This window comes from Erpetoichthys calabaricus, chromosome 3, assembly GCF_900747795.2.
Source record: "Erpetoichthys calabaricus chromosome 3, fErpCal1.3, whole genome shotgun sequence".
Classification (NCBI taxonomy): domain Eukaryota; kingdom Metazoa; phylum Chordata; class Cladistia; order Polypteriformes; family Polypteridae; genus Erpetoichthys; species Erpetoichthys calabaricus.
The window spans coordinates 113,342,573-113,370,478 of NC_041396.2; positions in this window are offsets into that span (position 1 = coordinate 113,342,573).

The following is a 27,906-nucleotide window of genomic DNA, read 5'->3' on the forward strand; positions in this document are numbered from 1 at the left end:
CAGAAATCTTCCCTTTGAGTAATGGTGCATCAGAGAGTAGTTCTATGGTGCATTCAAATTTATGATGTGGCAGAAGTTGTAAAGATTTACAGTACCTTTTTTTTTTACTAAATACATTTATCCTGGGGGTACGTTAGGTGTGATGTTACATACAAAAATTGACAACCCCTTATTTAAGCAATGATCTTTAAAGAAAGATCTCCACTGCATTATGTAGTTTATTCTCCAGTCAATAGTAGGGTTGTATCTTTGGAGCCAAGGTAGAGGCAAATTATCTAAAAGAATGAAAAATGAATAATAAAGAAAGTAGTGCTTTCCACTTGCAAAGCCTTGACAAGAAGAAAATTGATGAAGTTTGCTGCTGCTCCTGAATCCATTGGCTAATCTGGGAATCAGTAAGAAATTTTTACAGGAATTTTGACTATTATGTCCCACCATACCAACTTGTAAATAAGCAGAATCGTCTATGTGATTTATTTTGTATTATTTTTCATATCAATAACAAAGTCATTTTCTTGCTAGTACTTACCATTTGCCCTTTAATTGTTTTAGGTTTTTTTTACTAGTGAAACTATATAATCAAACATGTTATTACATAGATAAGTCATTCAAGTTCATTCATTAAATTACATAGGTCCTAATTAACCCTGTTAATCGTGAATGTCATGGAAAACATGTCTCATCTCGGGGTCAGATATTGCAGCAATCCAAATTTCTGTACTGCCTCAAATGAAATGACTGCATTTTTTTTAAAGAGGAAAAAATGCTCTTAAAGAGCATTTAAAGAGGCCAGAAAATGCTTGATGATATACACAGAGATCAAAACCAATGATTAATCCATACTTTCAACAAGCCAAAAAAAAACCAGGGTCAAAAATGTTGCCAAAAAGTTATATTACTGAGAGAAAGAAAATAATTGCACTAGTCTTTTAGGAAGTTATCTGCAAATTCAAATAGGAAATGGCCACTAGTGTCAACCCTTGAAAATGTCAGTAACTGATGACAGGTCAGGACTTCTGAGATTACGCCCCCAGCTACCGGGAAATGGTGTCTTAACATTGAACCCACAAAATGTTAGAGTCCATAACTAAACAAACTAGTCTCAGAATGGCACAACATATCTTCAACAATGTTAAAAACATTTTTAATGAAAAAAGGAGGATTGTGACAGTACCTGCAGTATTAAATGTATACTGTAGATCGAGGCTCCCTTGTTAATTGAGTGCTAATAAATATACTGGAGACTTAGTGAGTTAACATTCCAGTTTTGTGTGCGAGGGTGAACTTTGAGTAGCAATAAACTTATTATTGGAGAATTACTGCACATCTGTTATTCTATCCTCCACTGAATTGGAAAATGTGTGACTTGTATTGTCTCCAAATAATCTTCTTATTAGTTCTTTACATGATTCAGGAGAGAGCATTAAATTTAACAGAACTAATGCATGTTCAGAGCATTCTTCAGTAGAATACTTACCTTCGGTTTTGAAATTTCCATTTTCTCATGTTACATTGAAGTATTGTAGTGTAATATTAATGCATGTTGATTTAATGCTTGCATGTGTAGAAAAATGTAATTCTGTTGAATTTGTCAATTGAAGTGCTTTAGAAGTTGAATACATGAGACAAACAACTGGTATACATTTGGTTATGCTGGAGAGTAAGAAACATGCCTTAAGTTTAATTGTGGTTAATTCCATACTTTACATAGTTGCTCGAGTGGATAATTTAAAGACTGCACAAAACAATGCTGCACAACCAAGATGCCTGCGTACTTGCTGAAACCTGTCTTTACAGGTAAAGACCAAAATCTTAGTTGCAATGTGGTTTTAGCTGACAGCATATATGTAACACTATAAGGACTAACAGTGGATTTACACTAATTTTTTTTAACACTGATCTATTGTTGACATACCATTTTCTATGTCCTCTCAATGACTTTAGCAATTTTATGGTATTGAATTTGAAAACGCCATATTAAGTACAATTATATTACTATTAGTTTGTCCTATTTGAGATAATATAGCATATCGCTTTCCCACTGAGTTTTTGCAAAAATAATTGGATTGGTCTTGGATAATCACAGAAGTCAAAAACAATTCTCAGAAAATGTTTTCTTGACCTTACTTACTTTGCAGAGTGGTTTCTAAAGTTCTTATTACATCCAAATATCACAAAAAGCTTTTATATTGAAAATACAGTTATCTCTCTTGCTAATTAAATAATTCCATATGTTTTTAAATATTACTGAAAGAGTCATGCTTTTGCCAATAAATGAATGGATAACAACTAGGAACATTAAGCATCTAACTGTCATGAATGGTAAGAATTTTAATTGAGTGGCAGACAAAAGTAAAGACATCCAAATTTGAGGGATTTCCCAAAATAATGGTTAAAAACAATAGTAATGGTTGTCAATAAATAATACCAGTCTTCAAAATTCAATGGGGCAGAGAAAAGTCACAACCAAAAAATATTTATACAGCTCAAGCCAAGTCTTTTGCAAAGTCATTCTTTTAGGGTTTAAATTTTAAAGTTTTATATATTAAATCATGACATCATAATAACCAAATACACAAAATTTTGATCCCCATTTAAATGGGCACACACACTGGCAGCATCTTCAGATAGAAAACCATAATGATCCTACCAAAATAGTGAAAAGAAATTGTAAGCAATTGAAAATAAAAATTAATAACAAAGAAGTATGTTCAACCAATGTAAACAAATAAATAATATTTTACTGACAAAAAACAGTAAGAGTGCAGATACAGAATGTATCTATTGTGGATCTCTTTATAAATAACTAGATACAATATGTGAGACAGACTTTAAATAAAGCAATTGCCCTCAAAACAAAATCTAGATTAAATTAAAAAGAAATTCCTATGGTTTAATGATACCACATGTGCTCACCTAAACTACATTGAGCACTGAATAAAGTAGTTAAATTCTAGGCACAGAAGTCTCTTTGGTGAGGTAACAAAATGCTCCTTGTTCTTTCACTGATAGGCAAAATGAAGTAAGAAAAAAAAAATAGAAGCCACACTTACATTTTAGTTAGAACAACAGTTGATGTAACACCCCTGCTACAATCAGGGTATTAGTGTAAGAGTCTGAGTGCCCAGTAGTTGTCAAAGGTACTGTATATGTCTTGTGCTCCATGTGTGCTCTTCCAGTAGTTGCAAACACAGAAGTCTACTGCCATAGAATTTAGTACTAGCTAGGAAGTATGCCTTTACAAGGCACCAGTAGTAACAGACCTATTTAAGTTACCCTGAAAAAACTGGCCTGCAGGAAGAAGCCAGGTAAAAAAGCATTTAAATTTAAAATTAACTCACGTAGAGGATAGTAGGACCCATCTCTTAAATTAATCCTGATAACCATGTGACCCATATAGTCAGATTAACATGATACAAAGCAAAGGTTGGGGGTCAGAAGTAAAGGTTTTCATAACCAATGGTTGTGTTGTACAGTACAACTCACCTTGCCAATTCGCACTTCAACATTTTTTGTCAATGCCAGTAAGGTATGAATCATTATTTTACATAGAACCCTCCACAGAAGAAAATTCCAAGGCACACATAGACTTTCCAATGAAAAGAGACAACAATTAGTCAAATGACTCACAGAATATGCATATGTATTTACCATACAGACTAAAAATATGTATAACTTGCTAGATACTGTGTTTACTCAAATTTCCCACTATGCCTAATACTGGCTCATCAACCACGCTTCCTGATTCATGAGTTTCTGCTATCGCTCTTTACTTTGTTACTAAACTAAAAACAGATTCTACTTGAGAGTCTTGCATTTTGGACATTGTACCAGTGGATGCAATGAATGGTTGAACAATTAGAGGCTTAGAGTTAATGAATGGTCTCTTATTTTTTTCCCAGCTTGTGGGCTATGGCAGAATTGCAGGTGGATCACAGCCAGCCTTGGTCAAAACTCTGCCCCCAGTTTACCAACGATCGCTCTAACAACAACATGTGATTCACAGTGGTAGAGTAACACATAGATCACAGCTGATTCTGAACAATAACCTTTACCCCTGCTCTGGCAATTGGACACGATTCATCTAACAGTGGTGATTGTGTGGGACAACCCCACCTCCACATTGATGAACATGCAAGATTCATAGAGGGGGACCACCAAACTCCCCCTGCTCAGACAATCACACTAAATTCACAGAGAAAGACTAATGTGAATCCCAAACACACTGCCATGTGAAAAACTGGGTTGTGACACCACAAACACTAGTCTAGTCAAACTTCAAAACTAAACCTCTCTTGAGATGTGTGTCAGAAACTTTAGCAAGCTTTTTATGCCAAAAAATGAACAGGTGTCATCAATTCGATTTAATTCTGCAAGAAGTGTGATAAAATTCCTCCACACTGCTATAAGGAAATAATGAATAACCATAGGAAATATGCAGTTATTATTATTATTATTATTATTATTCACATATTTATACAGTGTTTATTATATTTTATTCCTTTAAAATGTATTTTTGTGATATTGGCATTCATACATCATGCGTTTCGTTATTTACACACGGACTATGCTTCGTCCTAAGCATGTGTATGATCAGTTTGTTTTTACAAACAAGATGGTCCTTACTAAAACATTGATATATACCAGATTTTCCCTTTAATAACAAATGATAATAATAACAAATTTGTTCTGATCATGTTTCATGAATGAGACCCAATGGTTTTAAAAGGCATTATAAGTACTACAGAAATGAGATCATAAACTATTATTTAAGGCCTACGTTATTTCTTTTGCTTAAATGAAAGTTACATTTATTATTCAATACCAATACAATTGCACCATAGCATGTAAGTAAATATGCATTCAGTTTTAAAGGTTTGTTTTTGGTTCTTTTCATGAAATGCTCTACACATCATTATAAAAATCTTTAGTCCATTTTTGGACACATTCATGCCATTTAATTCATCTGGTTGGTGACTAAAAAACTGTTGTGATTCCAGCAGAGCACCAATGCTATTTTGCCAATTACATGAGGATCCCACTTGCTGGCCCAGGTGTCAGCCATATCAACAGGTTGAAATTAGATTTCTGTGCTTTTAAGTATGAAACCCTCATTTGTATATTCATCTTACTAGTATTTTATAATCCTAAAATCATTTGTATATTCATCTTACTAGTATTTTATAATCCTAAAATCATATGGAGCCCCTATGATTGCCAGATTAAGTACTAATCTGGTCATTATGGTGCCACTGTTCATGTAATTCAGTAGAAGAAAAATGTCCTCTAATTATAGGGAAAATGTCTGGGAGTCCTTTATCTTCCATATAAAAATTATAGGTCAAGACCCTGTGAATATGATCCCATAATGTGTTTCATCAATACATTCTACAGAGTAATAACTTCCCTATTAAAAAGTGAAATAACCTCTCCTCCACCTATATTCATTACACCTTAATGTAACTGAGGTAATTTTGTTCATGTTTAGCTCTATTCAGTCAGTGTTTACAGCTTTTACAAAGGATATGCTTTCTTTGCAAACAAGAAAATAAGCAAGATTCATTCTGGGACCAGTAATATAAACCCAAGATTCCCATAACGACACACTGTATTGGTCAATTACATTGTTTGTCAGAAATATATTCCTTTTATTTCACAAATCTAATCTCTTCTGAATAATATCTTGTTTCTTTTTGCCATAATACAAGGTGTGAACATGCAGTTTTTACACCAGAGAAAACTATTATAAGCACAAAGGTCTCTGTTTCACTTACTCTGAATGACTAACACAAGTAGACAAGTCTCTTAAATATTATATCATAGGTTTGTCCAGAACAGTAAGACAAGTTTAAAAAAAAGCCAAGACTTCTGAATCAATAAACTGGATTACTTTAATGCTATTTACTCTAGAGGATTTAACTTGTCATAAAAGTGCAATGTGTGATACAACAAAAGTATTAGCTATGTCTAAATTTTTGTAGCCTGAATTGTGTATCTATGGTAAAGTAAAAATGCTAAGTAAAACAACTTCACTGACAATATATCTGTACTTTATTATGATACATTTCATGGTTTCTGACAAAAAGTATCCATCCATCCATCTTCCAACCTGCTGAATCTGAACACAGGGTCATGGGGGTCTGCCAGAGCCAATCCCAGCCAACACAGGATACAAGGCAAGAACCAATCCTGGGCAGGGTGCCAACCCACCGCAGGACACACACAAACACACCCACACACCAGGGCCAATTTAGAATCACCAATCCACCTAACCTGCATGTCTTTGGACCGTGGGAGGAAACCGGAGCACACAGAAGAAACCCACAAACTCCATGCAGGAAGGACCCGGGAAGCAAACCCAGGTCTACTAACTGCAAGGCAGCAGCGCTACCACTGCACCACCGTGCCACCCAAAAAGCATCCATTTAGTCAAAATAAGTATGACCATTTTATGCATGTATGCATTAAAAGTCAATTCATTTAACCAGTAAGCAAAAGGCAGAAGCACACACACACACATCAGCAGCAACTTTAGCATCATCAGTTCAGCTAACCTGCATATCTTGGGACTGTTGAAGGAAACTGGAGAACCCAAAGAAATCCCATATGGACATAAAAAGAAGATGTAAACTCCATTTAGGGAACACCAAAGATTTGAACCTCAGTCCCCTTGTTTTAAGGCAGCAGCAATACCACTTTGCCACCAACTATAGTCCCAGTTTGCCAGATGGTTATTTTATAATTAAATTATATTCTGAGCACATGTAAGCATACCGACAAATATTGGGAAAAAGAAAACTTTCTGTAAGTAGCAAAAAAGTTGAGTTCATATTGTACGAGTACACAAAATGTTATATCATTTGGAGGTATTGTTAAAGCAGTTATAATGGTGCTGCATCAAGTGATCCCACAAATAAATGATGTATTTTATAATTTGATTGTATAATAAAGTTATAATATGATAAATTAAACCTGGGGGATAAACGAAGTAAGTCTTAGACACTTACATTGTTGTTTTTTTAAAGCTGTTTCTATTGCCTTGTGGAATTAATTTAATCTGAAAATAATGACTTGGGCCAAGAGATGATCTTACATAAATATTTTACTTAAAATTAAATAATTCATGTTTTATGCCTTTAATGCAGAATTTTAAAACTGTATTCCAACCAAGTTGAGGCAAAGAGGTGGTATTAAACTGCACAAAGTGGGCCTTCTTTTATTTCTGTAGGCTTGTGAAGCTTAAGTGATTATATCCTAATAGTATGTTCCTTTTCTTAGCTGCCACTAAAATGACACATGATTTCTGGTATGAAGATTTTAAATATTCCAATACAGACATTTACTAAATGGATGGCAATGTATCATTAAAAGAAATTCAAGAAAGACAAAGTATAGGTCTCTGACACTACTATTCATTTTTAGTTTTGAGGGATAACATTCAGTAAAATTACAATCCTAAGTGAAAACAAGTATTTTTGTTTTCTACAAATGGTTGTAGCCTGTGCAACTTATAAGAGAACTGGCATTACCTTACATTAATTTTTATATATGGATGGGAGCGTGCAAAGTTATTTTATGTAGTAATTATTAGAATAAATGTCTTTAGACAGATGGTGTGGTTTAATATATACAGTTTAATATGGTAGAAACCATACTGATTTCATCTCCAAAATAAAAAAGTATGTATAATATATATTCAGTAAAGACAAACACTATCAAAAATGTCCCTTTTCATTGTTATCTACCCACTGTCTCATTTTGAGGTAAGCTTCTTTACTTGAATAAAATATACTTTATAAATACCATAGAGGAAGCACTGGCATCCCAGCTATGACTGATGGGGGATGATTCCTTTCCTAGCCAAGAGGCCATAATGAAATGACTGTGGGAGTGGGGACATTATATGGCTTTAACACCTTGCAATCTTCATCCCAGTAGAGAGTGAAGAATAAAGGATTGGCTGGGTGAAGGTTGATACAGGGAGCAGTTTGTTGTCTCGCATAGCAGGTGGCAGTCATCCTGTAGGTTGATCCCAGTTAGGATACCCACAGGGTGGCACTGGAATTGAGAGTTTGGAAGCACAGCCCTGCTGGGGCCCTTGAGTACTGCCACAGTGCACTGCCAGAGGAGGACTACCCTGGTTTCCACACAACCTGGAAGTACTCTAGACAACTAATGCCATGACACCAGGTCTGGTTTAAAGAAGTCCCATTGCCTCATTTGAAGGAGTCAGAATTGGGAGGTAGTGGGCAAAGCTCATCTGAAGGAGTGGAAGGAGAGAAAGATAGTTGACTTTATGTATAGTTATGCTATTTTGGCTGTATTCATTCTTGGAAGGTGTTGGAGGAAATAAAAATCCTGTATTTTAAGACCAGAGTCATGAAGGGTTCTATTGTTTCTGGGGTTTGAGGCGCCCCCAACCAGTTACAAATTTATATTGATTTTACTAGTGATTTCATCTCAAGTACCCACAGAGTTATACCTTACCTTATAAAAATAATTGTTATCTGTTATTTATTTTTTTTGTTCTTTATTTCGCCATTTACAATTTCTTGTATTAGGAATTTGTTAGTTTTCACATACCCCTTGGGGTCAGAGCGCAGGGTCAGCCATTGTACAGTGCCCATGGAGCAATTACAGGTTAAGGGCCTTGCTCAAGGGCCCAGCAGAGTAGGATCTCTTTTGGCAGTGACAGGGATTTGAACCGGCAACCTTCGAGATACCAGCGCAGATCCTCAGCCTCAGAGCCACCACTCCGCCCCTATTAGTGTATTATCTGTTATTATGTGAACTCTCGTTACATTTTTTGTATGGGTTAATTTTTCATATCTGATCATACTGCTATGCTTTGAAAAGAGGTGCTTTGAAAATGATGGTTGTTGTAAAGAGTTTATCTATCTATAATACATGTGTGGTCACAGGTAAAGGACCTAATGTGCTTTGAACTTTGTATTTTTTCAATTAGTCTTTTGAGTTCTTACATATAAAGCTGTCAATTCTTTGTTTCTTTATTTCAACATACAATAAAACTTTGCTTTGATATGCAATACACTGTATTGGTTCTTAATTTTTATCCCTTTGCTCAATGTCACTTCAATACAATCAACACTATTGTAAAGAATTAATACTTTTAACCTTTATGTGTGACTTCAGGGTGTGTTTTTGTTATTAAATATGTGTGATACCTGTGTGAAAGTTTAACTCTCACCTTTTGTATTTAAGTCACTTAATCCAGTTCAACTGATGGGATGTTCTTGCTTTAGTTTTGTAATGAAGGAGTAAAAGAAATGCAGGTAAGAAAAATCTACCCATGTGTGTTTATGAGTGCAAAACAACAACAGTAAAAGTAAGAAAGAAACCCTACTAAAAATGAATGGATTTACTTTTTCATTAAGAATTTGAATGTTAAAGATTGTCTCAAGTTATTAATCAAATTGAAAAAAATATAAATGGTATACTAAAGATCGATTACTGTTAATTTATTGTGTATGAGGGTTGTCCAGAGGGATTTGCAGCACTTTTGTATAGCTAGTAAATTATTATAGAAACCCAGCCACAGAGGATGCACAAACCAGTGTGTTTCCTCGTGCCGGTCCCAAGCCTGGATAAATGGGGAGGGTTACGTCAGGAAGGGCATCTGGTCTAAAATTTTGCCAGATCAACATGTGGACAACAATACAGATTTCCATACCGGATCAGGTTAACAACGACTGCCACCAGTATTGTTAGCCAACAGGGTGCTTGTGGAAATTGGGCAACTGTTGGCCAAAGAAGGAGAAGAAGAAGGGGGAGACAAGTCCAGAGGAAAGAGGAGAGGAGGAAGGTAAAGAGAGTGCAACTGAGGGTAGAAACTTTGAATGTTGGCAGTAAGACTGGTAAGAGTAGAGAGTTAGCCAATATGATGGAGATGGTTAATATATTGTGCGATCAAGAGACTAAATGGAAGGGGAGAAAGGCCAGGTGGATCGGAGGTGGATTCAAATTGTTCTATTATGATGTGGAAGGGAGGAGAAATGGGGTAGAGGTTATTCTGAAGGAACAGTATGACAAGAGTGTTTTGGAGGTGAAAAGAGTGTCAGACAGAGTAATGATTATGAAGCTGGAAATTGGAGGTGTGATGATGAATGTTGTTAGTGCATATGCCCTGCAAGTTGGGTGTGCGATGGATTAGAAAGAAGATTTCTGGTGTGAGTTGGATGAAGTGATGAACCGTGTACCCAAGAGACAGAAAGTGGTGATTGGAGCAGCTTTCAATGGACATGTTGGTGAAGGGAACAGAGAAAATTAGGAGGTGATTGGTAGGTATGGTGTCAAGGAGAGGATTGAAGAAGGTCAGATGATAGTGGATTTTGTAAAAAGGATGGGCATGGCTGTGGTGAATATGTATTTTCAGAAGAGGGAGGAACATAGGGTTATGTACAAGAATGGAGAAAGATGCACACAGGTAGATTACATCCTATGCAGAAGAGTCAATCTGAAGGAAACTGAAGACAGCAAAGTGGTGGCAGGGGAAAGTGTAGTTAGACAGCATAGGATGGTGGTCTGTGGGATGATGTAGGAAATCAAGAAGAGGAGGAGAGTGAGGGCAGAGCCAAGGGTGAAATGGTGGATTAGAAAAAAGAAGACTGCAAGGTTGAGTTTAGGGAGGAGGTAAGACAGGCACTGGGTGGCAGTGAAGAGTTACCAGACAGCTGGGCAACTACAGCAGAGGTAGTAAGGGTGACAGCAAGAAGGGTGCTTGGCGTGACATCTGGACAGAGGAAGGAGGAAAAGGAAACCTGATGGTGGAATGGGGAAGTACAGGAGAGTATACAGAGGAAGAGGATGGTGACGAAGAAGCGGGATAGTCAGAGAAATGCAGAAAGTAGACCAGAGTACAAGGAGATGAGGTGCAAGGTGAAGAGAGAGGTGGCGAAGTCTAAAGAAAAGGCATATGATGAGTTGTATGAAATGTTGGACACTAAGGATGGAGAAAAGGACCTGTACCAATTGGCTAGACAGAGGGACTGAGCTGGGAAAGATGTGCAGCAGGTTAGGTTCATAAAGGAACAAGATGGAAACATACAAGTGAGGAGGGTGTTTTGAGAAGATGGAAAGAGTACTTTGAGAGGCTGATGAATGAAGAGAATGAGAGGGAGAGAAGGTTGGATGATGTGGAGATAGTGAATCAGGAAGAGCAAAGGATTAGCAAGGAGGAATCAAGGACAGCTATGAAGAGGATGAAGAATGGAAAGGCCGTTGGTCCAGATGACATACCTATGGAAGCATGGAGGTGTTTAGGAGAGATGGCAGTGGAGTTTTTAACCAGATTGTTTAATGGAATCTTGGAAAGTGAGAGGATGCCTGAGGAGTGGAGAAGAAGTGTACTGGTACCGATTTTTAAGAATAAGGGGGATATCCAGAGCTGTAGTAACTACAGGGGGATAAAATTGATGAGCCACAGCATGAAGTTATGGGAAAGAGTAGTGGAAGCTAGGTTAAGAAGGGAAGTGATAATTAGTGAGCAGCAGTATGTGTTTCATGCCAAGAAAGAGCACAACAGATGCAATGTATGTTCTGAGGGTGTGGATGGAGAAGTAGAGAAGTCCAGAAGGAGTTGCATTGTGTCTTTGTGGACCTTGAGAAAGCATATGACAGGGTGCCTCGAGAGGAGTTGTGGTATTGTATGAGGAAGTTGGGAGTGGCAGAGTGTGACAATGAGGGTTCAGCTCCGTGCTCCCATCGGCTGTTAGGGAGCCCTTGAACCCAACACCGTTGGTAATGTCACCGATGAGCTAGACAGTGAGGCAATAACAATGAACAAGGGGATGATATAACAAATGTGCAAAGTGCTTTTATTCAAAATCCAACAACAAAAACAAAGGTGTTCAAAATAAAGAGTGCAGTGATTCAAAGTTCCAATAAATAAATAATCCATTAAAAGAAATATGTGGAGGTTAAAATACAAAAAACAACTATCCTTTAAAACGAGGTTAAAACGCACTTCAGGAAGCAGTCTTAAAAAAACCCAATGACAAGCCCGATGCTCCTTTTCTGTTAGCATTAGTGTCTCACCTGCTTCTCCCATGCGGTCCCTGCAACAAGCGAGATGCTCTTAATGCAGCTGACCTTCTGCCTACTTCCACTGTTACTGTCAGTCGCCTTTCCAATCCTTAGCTCCGGTTGGCTCCCCCTGACAGTGACCTGGGAATTCCTCCAACGGCCAAGGCTCTCATGTGGAGGACACCACATCCCAAGTCCTGACTCCCGCTGCCATCTTCAGAGAATCTTCCGCCTTCCAGTCACTCCCGTTCTTCATACAAAACTCTGAAGGAGCGACAACTACTACGCCCTGGGTGTTGGCCTAACAGGTCAGCTGCCGTGAGCCTGCTTTCGCTCGCTCACTCACTCGCACCGGCGGACGCTCTCTCTCTCTGCTTGCTTGCTTCCTGCTTTCTTTACGCCACCTCCCGTTCTCTTTCCTTTCTTTTCTTTTTCTTAATCATTCTCTAACCAGCTTGCGCTTCCCTTTATGCCGAGGGACATAGCAGCTGCAGCACATTAGCCACAGGAACAATCACGGATGTGGGCAGTCTCTCACCTGTGCACTTAGATGAGAAACACCCACACTGCAGATCGCCCTGCGGCTCGCTACAGCCACCACGCCCCCTCCTAAGCCACGAGCGCAGTGATTATTTATTTTAAACAAACTTCCCTTTGTTGGAAGAGCTGTGGACCCATAACACCACACAGAGAAATATGCAAGAGTTGTACAGGATATGTACGAGGGAAGTGTGACAGTGGTGAGGTTTGCGGTAGGAGTGGTGGATGCATCCAATGTGGTGGTGGGATTACATCAGGGATTGGTTCTGAATCCTTTCTTATTTGTAATGGTGATGGACAGGTTTAAAGATGAGATTAGACATGAATCCCCTTGGACTATGATGTTTGCTGATGACATTGTGATCTATAGCCAGATTAGGGAACAGGTTGAGAAGAACCTGGAGAGGTGGAGATATGCTCTAGAGAGGAGAGAAATGAAGGTTAGTAGGAACAAGACAGAATACATGTGTGTAAATGAGAGGGAGGTCAGTGGAATGGTGAGGATGCAGGGAGTAGAGTTGGTGAGTACAGAGTATGGGTGGAATGGGTGGAGAAGAGTGTCAGGAGTATTTGTAACAGACAGTTATCAGCAAGAGTGAAAGGGAAGATCTACAAGACGGTAGTGAGACCAACTTTGTTATATGGAACTAGCCATGAGCGCCCAACTACGTTGCGTGTGTTAAAGTTGTCTGTGAAGGGCTCCCTGTTTAAACGCGGCTGCCAGTCGTAAACTGGGCCCTTCGTCGCACAGCATTATGATTTTTTTATAAGGGAAACAAAATTAGAAAACAAAACCCTTGGACATTGATTCGATAGGAACGGCCTACTCAGAATCACTTCTGCATTTCTGCTTCTCTCCGTTCACAGTCCGTCTCATTTTCATGACGCTGTCGTTTCCTGTCACGATCTCTTCTCAACCTTTCTCCAATCTCGCAGGTTGCTTTGTGGCAATCCAAAGAGTAAAGAAGAAGCAATGCTTCTTTCTTGAACTCCAAACGCCGACTGATGGAAAATCACAGAAGTGTGCCTGACTTATATACTCTGACTGCCGACTCCAAGAAGTGGGTGAACATTCGATTTGGTTGAAGTGCTGCCAACGACGGTCGATAGAAACACAAAAAACCACAGTCTCGACAACGAAGCAGGTGTCGACGCCAGATCTAAACACAAAGCACGGTGTCGACGCCAGATCTAAACACAAAGAGTGCTATCGACAGTGTTTGTAAACAAAAGTAACAACCAAGGTGTTGTGTATTCAGCCAATACAAACAGCACGTAGTCTCCTTTAGTTCAATCCTCTTTAATCACCACACTCCAACCTCATCCAACGATCCTCCTCCTCACTTCCTCTCCTCCTCCATCACTACTGCCCTCTACTGAACACAGCAGGAACACCACAAAAGGCAGTGAATTCACAGACAAACAAAGATCAAGATCCAAATGAAGATTATATATAAAGATGGAGACAGTGGCACTGGCCAAAAAGCAGGAGACAGAGCTGGAGGTAGCAGAGTTAAGATGCTAAGATTTGCACTGGGTGTGATGAGGATGGATAGGATTAGAAATGAGTACATTAGAGGGTCAGCTCAAGTTGGGAGGCAAAGTCACAGAGGTGAGATTGCGTTGGTTTGGGCATGAGCAGAGGAGAGATACTGGATATACTGGGAAAAGGATGTTAATTATAGAGCTGCGAGACAAAAGGGAAAGAGGAATGTCTAAGAGAAGATTTATGGATGTGGTGAGAGATGGCATGCAGGTGATGGGTGTGAAAGAGCAAGATGCCGAAGACATGAAGATATGGAAAAAAAATAATCCACTGTGGCAACCTCTAACAGGAGCAGCTGAAACAAGAAGAAGAAGTAAATTATTATAGATCTGTTTTAAATACTAATATATTGTTTCTCAAACAAAACAACACAATCCAGTCCATCAAGGTAATTTGGCTAGCTATTAGGAAAGTTATAAAGAAATATAATCCATATACTTTCTAAAAATTGTCAAAAGTTGTTATTCTCTTTGTTTTTTCCTCATAGTCTTCAACAACCTTACACCATTTAAAACCAAAAGCACATATCACCTTCTTGAACTAGTTTGAATTCTGCAAAGGTAGTGACTTCTTCACTTCTTTTTTAACCACATCATCCCTCGTTAGCCATCTTTGTAGGGACCTAAAATTTGAATTGTTGTTGAGAATAAATATTGTATGTTGTAAAGCTCGGATGTTTGCCCTTATAACTAGCCAGGGTTTAATGGCAATATCCCACTCTAGTGAGCATTGTTTGGATATTTTGGGATTTTGTGTTTGTGAACTCTTCAGTAGCGTAGCAGTTTCTAAAGTACAGTTAAGTCTCTTTGGATGATTGTTTTTTCTTGCACTGCCTTATTGTGACTCCCTTTTGAATTAATATTTCAATATAAAGGAACCTTTTTTATTTGTCCTCTGGACTTAACAATTATGAGTATTTTTGATTATGTTGAACTTTAAATACCCTTTGTCCACTCAACTAACACTTTTTGTTCTCCATTTATTCTTTTAAGCTTTCTAATTTAAAACAGTTTGGGTGTTAATAAACTATAGTAAATTCCTTCTTCACCATACTTCCTTTTGTTTTTAGAAAAGCTTAACTTAAAACTTACTTGTAAATACATAAGCCTCATAGGTGACATTTCAGCTTTTTTAACTAATCTTGTAGTACCATTTTTAGGTAACTTATATTTCTAGCTCTTATCTACGGTACATGTTTGGTATCAGGAGAATGTCAAAAGTAAATAAACCATCTGAAATTGTGCATTTAACAGGAAAGACAGTTTATATTACACCCTAATTGATAAATTAACCTAATGTAAAATTATGTAAAGTGATACATTGGCTTATTGGTTAGCACTTCTATCTCATACTTTCAAGAGTCTAGGCCTATGTCATTGTCAATTGTATACAATCTTCCTACCAATTCAAGCATTTCTGTCTGAGTATATAAGGTTTTCTCCCTTATCCCTCAAGATTTATGTAAAACATGTAATCAAGAACTAAAATCTGATTTGATATGCAAAATGATGAACTGATGCTTTTCAAAGGATGGCTCCTGCCTATTTCCAGGTTGTATTTTAGATCCACTTAACTCTGAAACTGCATTAAGTGAGTAAAACAAATTGATGGATGGATGGATCAAGAATTAAATCATTTCAGAGTCTGTTTCTTTTCATTAACAAATGAAATAACAAAAAATTGTATAATGTATACTTTATTTAGTTGATGAATAATAACTGTGAGGTTTATAAATGAATAAATCAAAATTTAGACTTTAGTGTCTTATATTACTATACAAACAAGGTAATCCCAGCTATACTTTTTAACTCATAAATACATGAAAGAATAAAAATGCCAATAACTGCATTTGATACTTCTATACTAAATTCATAGAACTAATATGAGTATTTCAAAGTTATTTACAAAAAAGAGCAACAGGCAGGAAATCCTCAGAATAAAACACACTCTAAAGAAAAACCAAACTGTGATTTGATACTGAAAATAAAAGTAATATTGTATGTGGAGTAAGGCGTTAGCACATATATATTGCACACTTTCTGGACCTAAAGTATAAATCTTTATAATATTCAATTATTTCATTTAATAGTTTGTTCTGGTTGCACAGTTTGAATGGTAAAAATACATAAATTATTAGTTGACTAAAATTTAGCACCTATTGCAAAAACATTTTCTAGATATGTGTACAGTGCACAGTCATATGTTAGCTATTGAATAAATAATTTTAGAAACAAGTTGTTTTATTTTTCTACCTATTTTTCATTCAATATCAATTTGCATTTTTTTATGATTAAACATAAATCTGCAACATTCTCAGTGTGTAATTGGTGAGACTTGTAAAACTTCCCTTCTGCATAGCTTAACTGAATATAATGTAGATTTTTTAATAGCTTCAAAAATGATACATGGATTTAATGCATCTGGTGAACAACATCAAGCAGCCTTTTTTCTCTCAGAATAGTTAATCCTGATTGTGGTGCTTTACCCATAACCTTTTCAAATCAGACATTGTTATTAGACTAGTAAACTATTGCACAATACATGTCTTTGGAATTTCTAAAACTAATGTTCCAGTCATTGTTAAATATGGGTGACAGATGGCTGTTTGAAAAATTTAGCTTAAATCTAAATTGGGGCAGCTTTTCTATGAGAACACAATAGAGGTTATCAAATAAGAATCCTGCATAGGTCAAAAAGGCCAGCAAGTTTTGTTACTTTTGGTTGGAATCTAAAACAGATGATAAACTGCAACAGCATTGTGTAAGACTAGCAATATCAAATATAATACTTGTTTTTGCAAGTTTAGTAGTGAATAAAAAATCGATTAATGAATAAACTAATGAAATGAACTAAATTAATTAAATTATGTAAGATAATTTAATATAAAAATCATTAAAAAGAAACAAAACATCCATCCAACCTGCTATATCCTAACTACAGGGTCACGGGGGTTTGCTGGAGCTAATCCCAGCAAACACAGGGCACAAGGCAGGAACAAACTCTGGGCAGGGCGCACGCACACACACATACATATACCAGGGCCAATTTAGAATCGCCAGTGCACCTAAGCTGCACATCTTTGTGGGAGGAAACCGGAGTACCCAGAGGAAACCCACGGGGAGAACATGCAAACTCCACGCAGGGAAGACCCGGGAAGTGGCTGCACTACCCACTGCATCACCGTGCTGCCCAAGAAACAAAACATTCAAATACAAATTGTGAACTTTAGATTAAAAAAGGTTAATTTCAATATAAAACATAACAAATGAAAATTAGAAAATATTGCTAAGGGGGAAAGTCAGGCAAAGAGTATCATTGCTGAAGTTTAAAGCTTATTTAAATAAAGAAACAAAAAATAAGCCAATCAGTCTTAATTAATTTTTAAGTTTTTTCAAGTCTTTCATGAATTCACATGCAGGTAAACATTCAGGAAAGTCTTTAATTGTGTTTGTAGGAATCCACCTATTTTTGGATATTCTAGGACCAGCACCCAGAGGCGTAGCTAGGGTTTTCAGCGCCCGGGGACAACTGAAGATTTCGCGCCCCCTCCTGTCTGCTAAAATGCAATGGGGAAGGGAAATTTGGCGCCCCCTGGATGCTGCACCCGGCGACAGATGCCCCCCCAGCTACGCCACTGCCAGCACCAAAAGTACAATAAAATAGAGTGGGGTTGTGCATCAAGAAGTACATCACACCCCAACTTTGCTCCACCTCACCAACCTTCCAGTAGTGCATACTAATCTGCTCATTAGTAATGTGCTGCCAAAACATCAAATGCTGATTCAATGTAGGCTCTTCTTTTGGTGTTACTATAAACAATAAACATTTTTACTCATTTTATGCCTTTATGAGGACTAAGAAACTAACAATACCCTATATTGAACACAGGTTGATGTGTAATCCAAAAAAAGATGTCCCTTGACTTTGTGATATTCATGGTCAGTTTTTTTTTTTTTAATTTTGTGTTCTTTCATATCATTACTCTATTCAATCTTATCATTGTTACTGATCTCCCCAATTACATTGTACTCATTAGAAAATTCGAAAACATATTGTGTTATGTTGTTTTGAGTGAAATGTGAATACAGTCTGGAATGAGAGGAATAGCAGCTTTGGGCAGTGCTTCTGGATGCCTTTAGGTTGGTTATGTTTAAGTGACATCCAGTATACAGTGGCCTATGGAAGGATGGTGTCAGGATTTACATTCATTTAAGTTATGTAATTTGTGTTCAGTTTGTTATTACTTTTTTTTTTATCTTTCTCCAGTTGGCTTCCTTGTTTCAGGATGGCTGCACATTCATTATGTCATCGTGACAACTGATGTTGTGTGTGTTATGTAAAGGAAAGTATTGATTCAAAGCTGAAAATGGTATATGTGAGTTAAGTCTAATCTCGTTAACCAAAAGTCCATCTTTCCACAAAGCTAAGAATCACAGACTCACTCTGTTGGGCCAATCCCCAGTCTAGTGGCCTATCTCAGGCTTGGCAGGCCTGAAAGGGATTTTAAACCCAAAATATTTTTAAATGTCTCAGAAGCCCCACAAGAGGAAGGTAACCATAAACTGCAGCTTGTGCAATAGTTGGGCTACCAAAAGAATCTTAAGTAAAAAACGATTAAAGGAGCTTCCTAAAAACAAAGTTCAGAAATCAGAATTCAAAGACAGAGCAAATAATTAAAACTCCAGAAAATCCAAACATAAAAAGAAATACTCATAATTTACAATAATTAATGATTCCCACTAAATTTGGGCTCTACCCATAAAGAACTTACATTTAAAGAGGCAATACTGTACATAATTCCATATGAAACCAATAAAGTACCAATGACATGAAAAATAACTACTTAAATTAAACAAAAACAATAATAACATGTAAAATACAAACAAAATCATTTCAATATATGACAACAGGGAGTTACGCGTATGTTGAGATTGTCAGGTTTTCTAATTAGATTAGAGAGTCTCACACTCACTGTCATTGTGACATTTTATGCAAGTTGATGTTGTTACAATTGTTTTCCCTTTTTGTGCATTATGTGTTTTTCTTCTCTTTTTTACCATGGTAGTAGTGAATGTTACCTACTCACTATAGAAGCTAGTTTTAGCAGGCAGACACTTACTTTAATTGCATATGGTTGGGTAAATGAAGCAAGTCATTGCAGACTTTACAATAAAACTTTAGTTTCCTGTTTCTTTTTTTGAAGCTAGCACCCAAAACTAGACTGTTACTGATTTTTACTCAACATCCTTTCAGTACAGTAATTTAGGTTATCTAATGGTTTTGTGCCTCACGTTTTTTTTTCATTTGCTTGGTGAGTTTTGGCATTTTTGAACACCAGCTTTAGAAAAAATAACCTTAAAATAATATTAGGCTAAAAAATACATCCCACCGTATATGTTGTTCTGTTATGATGTTTAAGAGAAATGCATTGTTCGTTAAGAGGAGAGATAGCATCATCCACAGATCTGTTATTGTAGTACCTTTCTGTAGGAGAAGTAAGTGAGACTTTCTTGTAGACATTCCATCGTGTTATCATGAATTTGTTGGACAACAGTTCTTGCTAAAGTGTTGATAGGTACTTTGACTAGTGGATCTTAAGTTGATGCAGGCAAGTGTGTTTTGTTCTAAGTGCAGCAGTAAATGCATTGGCACTTGGGTGTATACATAGTGTATGCTACATTTTTTTGTCATTGGGAATCCACTACACTAAATTCCACTCTACTTGTTAATGTGGCAAAGAAATACTTAAATTAAGTAAAGTATCTTTGTCAACAGGAATGCATATGTAAAATAAAAGGGAAGCATGGTGTTACAATAGAATAATCTCCCTAACCAAATCCCGCAACCACCTTTTTGGCAATGATAACCAGGGGAAGAAAAGAAAAGAATGCTTGACCAACTGGAATATTTTTATTCTTGATGTCTTTTTTACTCTCTTTATAGTTAAAACCATTTAGGAAAAGAATTTCCTTTTGAATTTTCCAAATATTACAGAATTATATTAGAATGCTTTTTTGTGATACTGGTTTCCTTTTATATTTATACTTATTCTGCTAACTCAATGAGGAAGATGTTTTAAAAAACATGTTATTTCCTGCAAAATGGTTGTCTATAATTAGTACCATTACATGTTTGAACAACCTATGCAAACACACAAAACAGTAAATGTGTTAATTAAATAATTATCTATAAAATTCTCAGCAATTTAGCTTTTTATAAATAATATTTATCTTGAGTTTATGTAAAAATAATAAAATGTGTGAACAACTTGCTGTTTTTGTGTGCTCTTCTCCATCTCAGATTCTGAGACTTTCAAAAAGATCAATAATTATTTTAATAAAATTGTATTTTTTTTTTTTGTATTTTTTTTAAACATGTTCAGATGTAACACAGGCCTGTTGTCAGTTGCACTTGTTCTTATCATATTATTAAATAAAGCACATTTTTATTTAAGATGTTTTAATAATAACTTTGAACAAATCAAATTATTTTATACTGTGCCCTTTTTGAGGAGAATAAACTGAGTGCTTGGTTAAAAGTGGGACAATGTCTGATTTAATTTTCTTTAATTATATGAAAACACAGCTCTGAAAACTGTTATAAAAGTATAATTATTTTAATTATTACTCATCTCATAAACTGCCTACACGTAAATTTGCATTTGTTTATTGTTAATAGCCTAGATGTGAGGCATTAATATTTATAATTAAATGAAATAATATGTTAAAAACCAAAACAAAAACTTTTTCAGAACTATTATTATAGTGCTTCTGTTATTCATTTTATTAAAAAAATATGTCTTGCCAAGCACAAACAGGCAATAACACACCCCTGCTTTTAATGTGTGACTTCTTCTTGTTAGGCTCCAAAGTGATGGACATGATTTTGTAAAACACTTTGTTTTATATAGGCTTACTAAAAAAATTAATATGTGATGAAAAATTAATTGGCGATTCTAAATTGGCCCTAGTGTGTGCCTGGTGTGTGGGTGTGTTTGTGTGTGTCCTGCGGTGGGTTGGCACCCTGCCCGGGATTGGTTCCTGCCTTGTGCCCTGTGTTGGCTGGGATTGGCTCCAGCAGCCCCCCGTGACCCTGTGTTTGGATTCAGCATGTTGGAAAATGGATGGATGGATAGATGGATGAAACATTAAATCGCTCTTTTTATTATTCTCTAGCTCTTTGTATGTTAAAGCTAAAATAAATATTTGCAGAAACTTAAGATTTTAAAATATAAAACCCTCTTAATATGTTTTATGGCATAATGAGACAAAAGATAACTCTTTAAATGTTATTATTTTATACTTTCATTATTACTTGCAATAAACTTTAATCTCTTGTTATTATTATGTTTTACTTTTTTTTCCTTAGGAAGCACTTGCCTGTGAAGCCTTCTTAAATGAAACATAAGCACAAGGACAACATAAAAGAAGAAGAAGAAGAAGAATGGATGTGCTCCTGAATTAGGCTAATTCAGCACAGCCATAAGGTAACTGTTTGTACATCTGTTACATTTCTTAATTCGTCATTTTCCTTGGCATCCAAATATTTACTAGTTAAGCTTAAACAAAATGAATAGATTCTAGGAAGCATCTGTGTGTTTCTAGTCTCAGTTGCTCTACAAATACATGTGTGCACAAAACAAACACATGTTAAAAGTTAATAACATGATGCTACACTTCACTTGCCAAAGTGAAATCAGGCCTAATTGTGCGTTTCAAAGTGCTTTGTCCTTCACCATGAAATATCTCTATATTCTTCTTCCCATGTCAAAAAGCAATTTGGCACATATGGCTGAAACTAAGCTTTTCAGTACAGTGCAGTTTAAATCCACATAAGTCAATTTTTTTTGCATGATGCCAAAGAGTATTTTTTAAAGCAGCTACATAAAAAGAAAAAAAAAACATGTTGGATTCTTTCTCGTTAGTGGCTAACCATTTTGTTTTTTGATCAAAGAGAAAAATGTATTTATTAATGATAATGAATAAGTAAAAACCAAAAATTTGTCGGAAAAACCTATTTATTCTTGAACAGAGTGCTTGCTTTAAAAATTGTATTATCTTTCTCCTTCATTTTGGCATATACTGAATAATATTTAAAATAATAAGTCACTTGTATAATACAAAGGACCTTGTGGTATAATATACATTATGCAAATTGTGAGAATACTGTAGGTCACTTGAGCCCCCCGATAAATTAAAACATAGCTGTTTGCCGTGACAGTCACTACTTTCATGCTAAGACCAGAATGTTTATTAGTTGATTATTTCAACTATTTGTTTTTTAAAATAATAGTCCTGGGATTTGTTTAGCTCTCTTGTGGGTGCCTGTGAATAGCAGTGTAAATTGAGTCGTATCTAGTAAACCTTCATCTGTCTTTGATATGGTGTTGATTCCAATATGCATTTTCATATTTTGCACTTCCTCGGTTTGCAGTTGCCTCAAGGACACCGATAGGCATAATAATGTACTGTATACTCTATGTCTTTTTTTAATGAAACAATTCTAGAGGAGTTGCATAAATAAACATCAAGTCAAATCAAAGTTATTTATAAAATCACATTTAAAAACAACAGAAGGTATACCAAAGTGCTGTATACAAGAACATATAAGACTACCGTAGAGCAAACAATAATGTAAAACAGTTTGTTAATGACTATTTAATTTTCAACCTCCCCCACCCAATGATCTTGCCCACAGTGAAAGGTGGGAGAGAAAAAGTTTTGATCGAGTCTTAAAAACCTCAATAGAAGGAGAAGATCTGAAGTGAAATGGCAGATCATTCCAAAGCCTAGGAGCAACAACTGAAAAGGCCCTGTCACCCTTGGACTTCAGCTGTGATCTTGATCAGATGACTTCAAGATGACGTGAAGCAGATGACTTCAAAACCCTCATTCCTGAGAGGGGATGAAGGAGATCACGGATCTATTTTGGGCTGAAACCTTGCAAGGCCTTAAAAATAAAAAATAAAATTTTCAATAAATCTGAAATCTTGCTGGTAGCTATTGGAGAGAGGCCAGTGCAGGTGAGATATGTTCTCTTTTTCTAGTTCTGGTTAAAAACCTAGCTGCTGCATTTTGAGAAACCTTGTGCAATTTTGTTACATGTGCTGTCTGTAAATATTTAATGTTACTATTCATAGTCAGGATTCAAGTACACAACTGCCCTAAAATCACCAGACTTGGTAGGCAGGACTATGCATAAGTTTGAAGTGGCATCAACTCCTATTAGGTGATTCTGACAGTGTCCCATTAATTAAATAGGTGCAAAATAACATGAGATGCAATTATACTTTTTCATCATTAAAAGTTAGAACATTTCAATTTTGGGCCTGTTATGGAATGTAATCTTACTTTATGATCTGGCTAATGCCAATAAATATAGATGGAAATCAGCATACACTTTAAACTCACTTTTTAATCACATTTAGGTTTACCGTTGTCTCCTAAATAATGGGTTGTAATTTTGAGTAAATGTTTTTTTACAGACAAGCACAGCAAAATAGCGTATTAACAAGTTTCATCAGTCGGGGGATGGGCCACCATCACTATAAGCTGTTATTCTGTTATGCAATTGAGCTACTTTAGAGCCAGCTGTAGGGGAGCCTATAAAAATAGTAAGCCTTCAAAGTCACATATGAATTACAGCTGGTGTGGTAATAGTCAGCCACCCTTTTAAGGGTAGAGAGCTACCCTAAACGAGCCATATAAAGAGTAGAGAATCCATTGGCACTCGGCACCGGCACTACGGTATTAATAATTTAATTTTGCTCGCCCACCCCCTCCCATCCCCTCTGGGCGTGCTATGCTCCAGCCATTTTACGTCTCTGCCGCTCGCGTTGTCAAGGTTGGGGGGTTTGAACGCACGCTAAGGAGATGCGGTCTGATCAGCTGCTGTCTTTCTGCTGCTGCTGCCTTGCTGCGTGTTCTGCTGTGCTTCGATCATTTAAATGCCTGTATGGCAGCTGTCCTTTTGTCTCACTGCCTTGTCTCACGTGACGTTAAAGTGTCTCTTGCGGGACGTCAAATTGTCTTCCAAGAAGATCACGTATCGTCTCCTTCCAAGCCTTCAAAGATTTTTTTTTATAATAGAGAGATGTTTATTGACAGACTCATGCTGACCAACTACATTCTTAAAAGCTTTGTCTACCTATTGTGACTATCTACAGATACATACAATATAACCTCGAGACTGGAAGATGAGACATTGAGCTTTTTTTCTCTTTAATATTTGCAATTGAAAAACAAGCAGAAGATCAACACACAGAAGGGTAAACAGGGTACTGCCACAAACAAAGGCCTAATACAAGCTAATGGGAAATCTTACCCAGAAGCCTAACTCTGCATATATAACAGCAACATGATCTCCTTTGAAAAACCTGGTAAGGAATACATCAGGTAGGCTAATTTCTTTGTCATCACAAAAATGATTTATTCACTACTTGCTTGTCCAGCAATAATTTTAACCAGTAAAATGATTCATGGTCAAATCTAATATGCATGTTCCCTGCTAATAAGCATAAGAATAATTTTATACAACTGTAGCACTTTTGAAGAAAATATTGATTGGCAATTTGGCTGCAAATGGACAAGAAATAATGACGGTAAATATGGTTAAATATGTATCAGGAATTGGAGTGGTAATTTAAGCAGAAAAAACAATGGAACTTGGAACAATAAATAAGACATGTATGTATGTATGCATCATAAGAACCAATAGAACACATAGTCACTTTATAATGACCTTTCATTTTCCTGAATTTGTTTTGAGTGTAAGCTCTATATGGTGACAAAAATGCACTAAAAAACTGCCAAAATCTGTTAAATGCTAGGTTCCCCAGAGTTCTTGAAACATAATGTGTGTTGCAGCTCATCCCTACTGCTTGTTCTAGTTACCATAAAGATGCTGGTTAAGATTTATATCTAGAAATTGGGAAAGTAATTGCATTAATCCAAACTCACTGTCATTTTCCTGAAACTATTCTAGGACATGCATAGATATCTAGCATGGAGTAAAGTCTACAGTCATATAAGGATATACAGTATTGCTGTCATAAAATGACTACTCTTGATTGACAGTGACGTTGCATAAAAATATAGCTTTTCTTATATCAAATTACGTAATTTCCTGCAATTGGGCCAGCATAGCCCAATCATGCTTTCTTCAGTGTGACTCCTCAACATTGACTTTTGCAGTAAGGGAGCTGTCATGGATTTTTTTTTAAATAAATGTTCTGAAGTCACTCTGCAAAGGGTTTGACGTGAATATAGTTTATTCTATTTTAATTCAATAGATCTATTGGAGGGTGTCAAGTGAAATATTTGCTCTACTAGAGCTACTCTGACTAGAAATAAACATTTCTAAGCATATATAGTGTAATATAGGCGACAAGCATAAAGAGTTGGAGTACCAAGGGTAAACCCTGAATAATTGGTGGAGAAAAATGGCAGAGGCTGTTGCAAAGAAATATCAAAGTTGACAGTATGTGCTTCATCCAGCAGAGGTCTTACCAGACACTGAGCTGCAGGGGGTATTGTCTTATTTACATCAGCCCAGGAGGAAGGTGCAGGTCCAGGTTGGTAGAACCAGAAATGACATTATCATTCTTCCTGCGGTGGCTCTGCCTGTCTAAGAATGAAGAACAAGAAGAATCGCACAATAATAAGCCTTGAACTTGATTCTCATTTGCAAATGTGTATAAAACTGTTTATATATGTGCTAATGGATGCCACACATCCAAGATGAAACAGGGATCCTTGTCCTTCCAGGTGGCCAATGCAATGGAAGGAATTGGAAGAGATCGTATTTTGAATACTTTCTCACCCTAATATGCTAGATGGCACCATTCCTGGACTACGGTGCCCATTTGGAGGTTCCCTACATGGAGCTACAATCCCTACTTCATGGAACTTCTACCTGACCCAGAAGTACTTTCAACAGACTTTGTCCTAGCACTGGAAGTACTCCTGGGTCTTAAATAAAAGGAGTCGCTCACCCTCACCAAGGCGACTTGGAGTCAGGTGTGGAGAATGGACAAAGCTCACCTGGGAGGAGTGGAGGAGAAAGAGAAAAAAGTATGACAAAAAAGAGAAGAAAAGAGAATTGTGCTATATGGTATTGTGCTTGTGCAACTGTTAAATATACTTTATTGTATTAAAACCTTGCATTTGAACCAGGGACTTGTGTCTATGTGGTTGTGTCTGTAGTTTGGGACTCTTTGGTGCCCCCTACAGGTCACAGTATATTTATAAAGATGTAGAAAAATATCCATCCATTATCCAACCCGCTATATCCTAACTACAGGGTCACAGGGGTCTGCTAGAGCCACTCCCAGCCAACACAGGGCAGGAAACAAACCCCGGGCAGGGTGCCAGCCCACCGCAGGGCACACACATCCACACTAGGGACAATTTTGAATCTAACCTGCATGTCTTTGGGAGGAAACCAGAGTACCCAGAGGAAACCCACGCAGACACAGGGAGAACATGCAAACTCCACGCAGGGAGGATCCGGGAAGCAAACCCGGGTCTCCTAACTGCAAGGCAGCAGCACTACCCACTGCGCCACCGTGCCGCTCATGTAGAAGAATATACAGAATAAATAGATTAAAAACTTTTTCCTAAACAGGGGCCTCAAGAATTGAGTAGAAGCAAAAAGTCATCTATGTGTGGTGTTTTGTGTTAAATGTAAAGTGAAGATATAGATAAGTGTATATAGCTATGGCAGGCAAAACAGAATTTATAGATATTTTTTGAAATTATTATTTTGAAGAGGAATGTCAACAAGGTAAAAATATTGATAAGAAAGCAAAAGACAGTCAAAGGCATACGGCAATCAAAGTGCAAATGCAGAAACTGAAAAATAAGCATACAGGTAAAAACTGTAAACACTATACTAAGAAAGAAACTCAACTAAAAGCTTTAGCAAAGGTTCAATACTACAGTAAAAAACATCAGCACTGGCTCCCTGTTATTGCAGTTGTCTTTCCTATCACATGTCTGGAACGTTATTCACACTGCCCAGCAACAGATGCAAAAGATAGGGGGAAAGGGACAACCTGCAAACAAATGAATGGAGTCCAAGTTTAATTCTAACACCTGTATTGTTGTTATCTTAAAAGAAAGTATTCATAGGTTCAAGGGGTTTTATCCACATTGTTGTGTTTTCATCAGTGCGACCTCTACTAACTGGAAATGAAAAGACCACACAATGATTTCCAATCCTCTGGCATCCTTGGCCCTCTGTAACTGTGAATTCTTGTTTTTCACTGACAAGAGTCTAACTTATCTAAGGCATCTATAGGCTTGCTCCATACAATATTTCATTGTATTGTACAGTGACAATAAAGGCATCTTACTTACTTACTCACATGGTTGTGATGTAAGCTGCCATACCCTCATCATAGCATATAGTGGTAAGATGAGTCACATCTTCTGACATACCATGTTCAAAACCACCTGCCTGATCCCAAAGATGTTTGTGTTAAATTTACTGGCTGCTCTATACTGGCCCCATATGTGTGTTTGTGGGTGAGTTAGTTTGAATGTAAGTCAGTGTGCAGTTCACTGCACTGAACGAGTACCCATCTCCAATCTGACCTGAATGCATTCCATAATGTTGTCTTAGTCTTCACTGTCCCTCTTCCTCAGTGGTCTGTTGCAAACTACAGGACTGCCATTGATTGAAATTTTTGTGATTGGTAGCTCATTCTTTATAAACCTGTGTCACTTTGGTCCATTATACTCCAGCTGCTTCTGATACATTCAGGAAAGCACATCTGA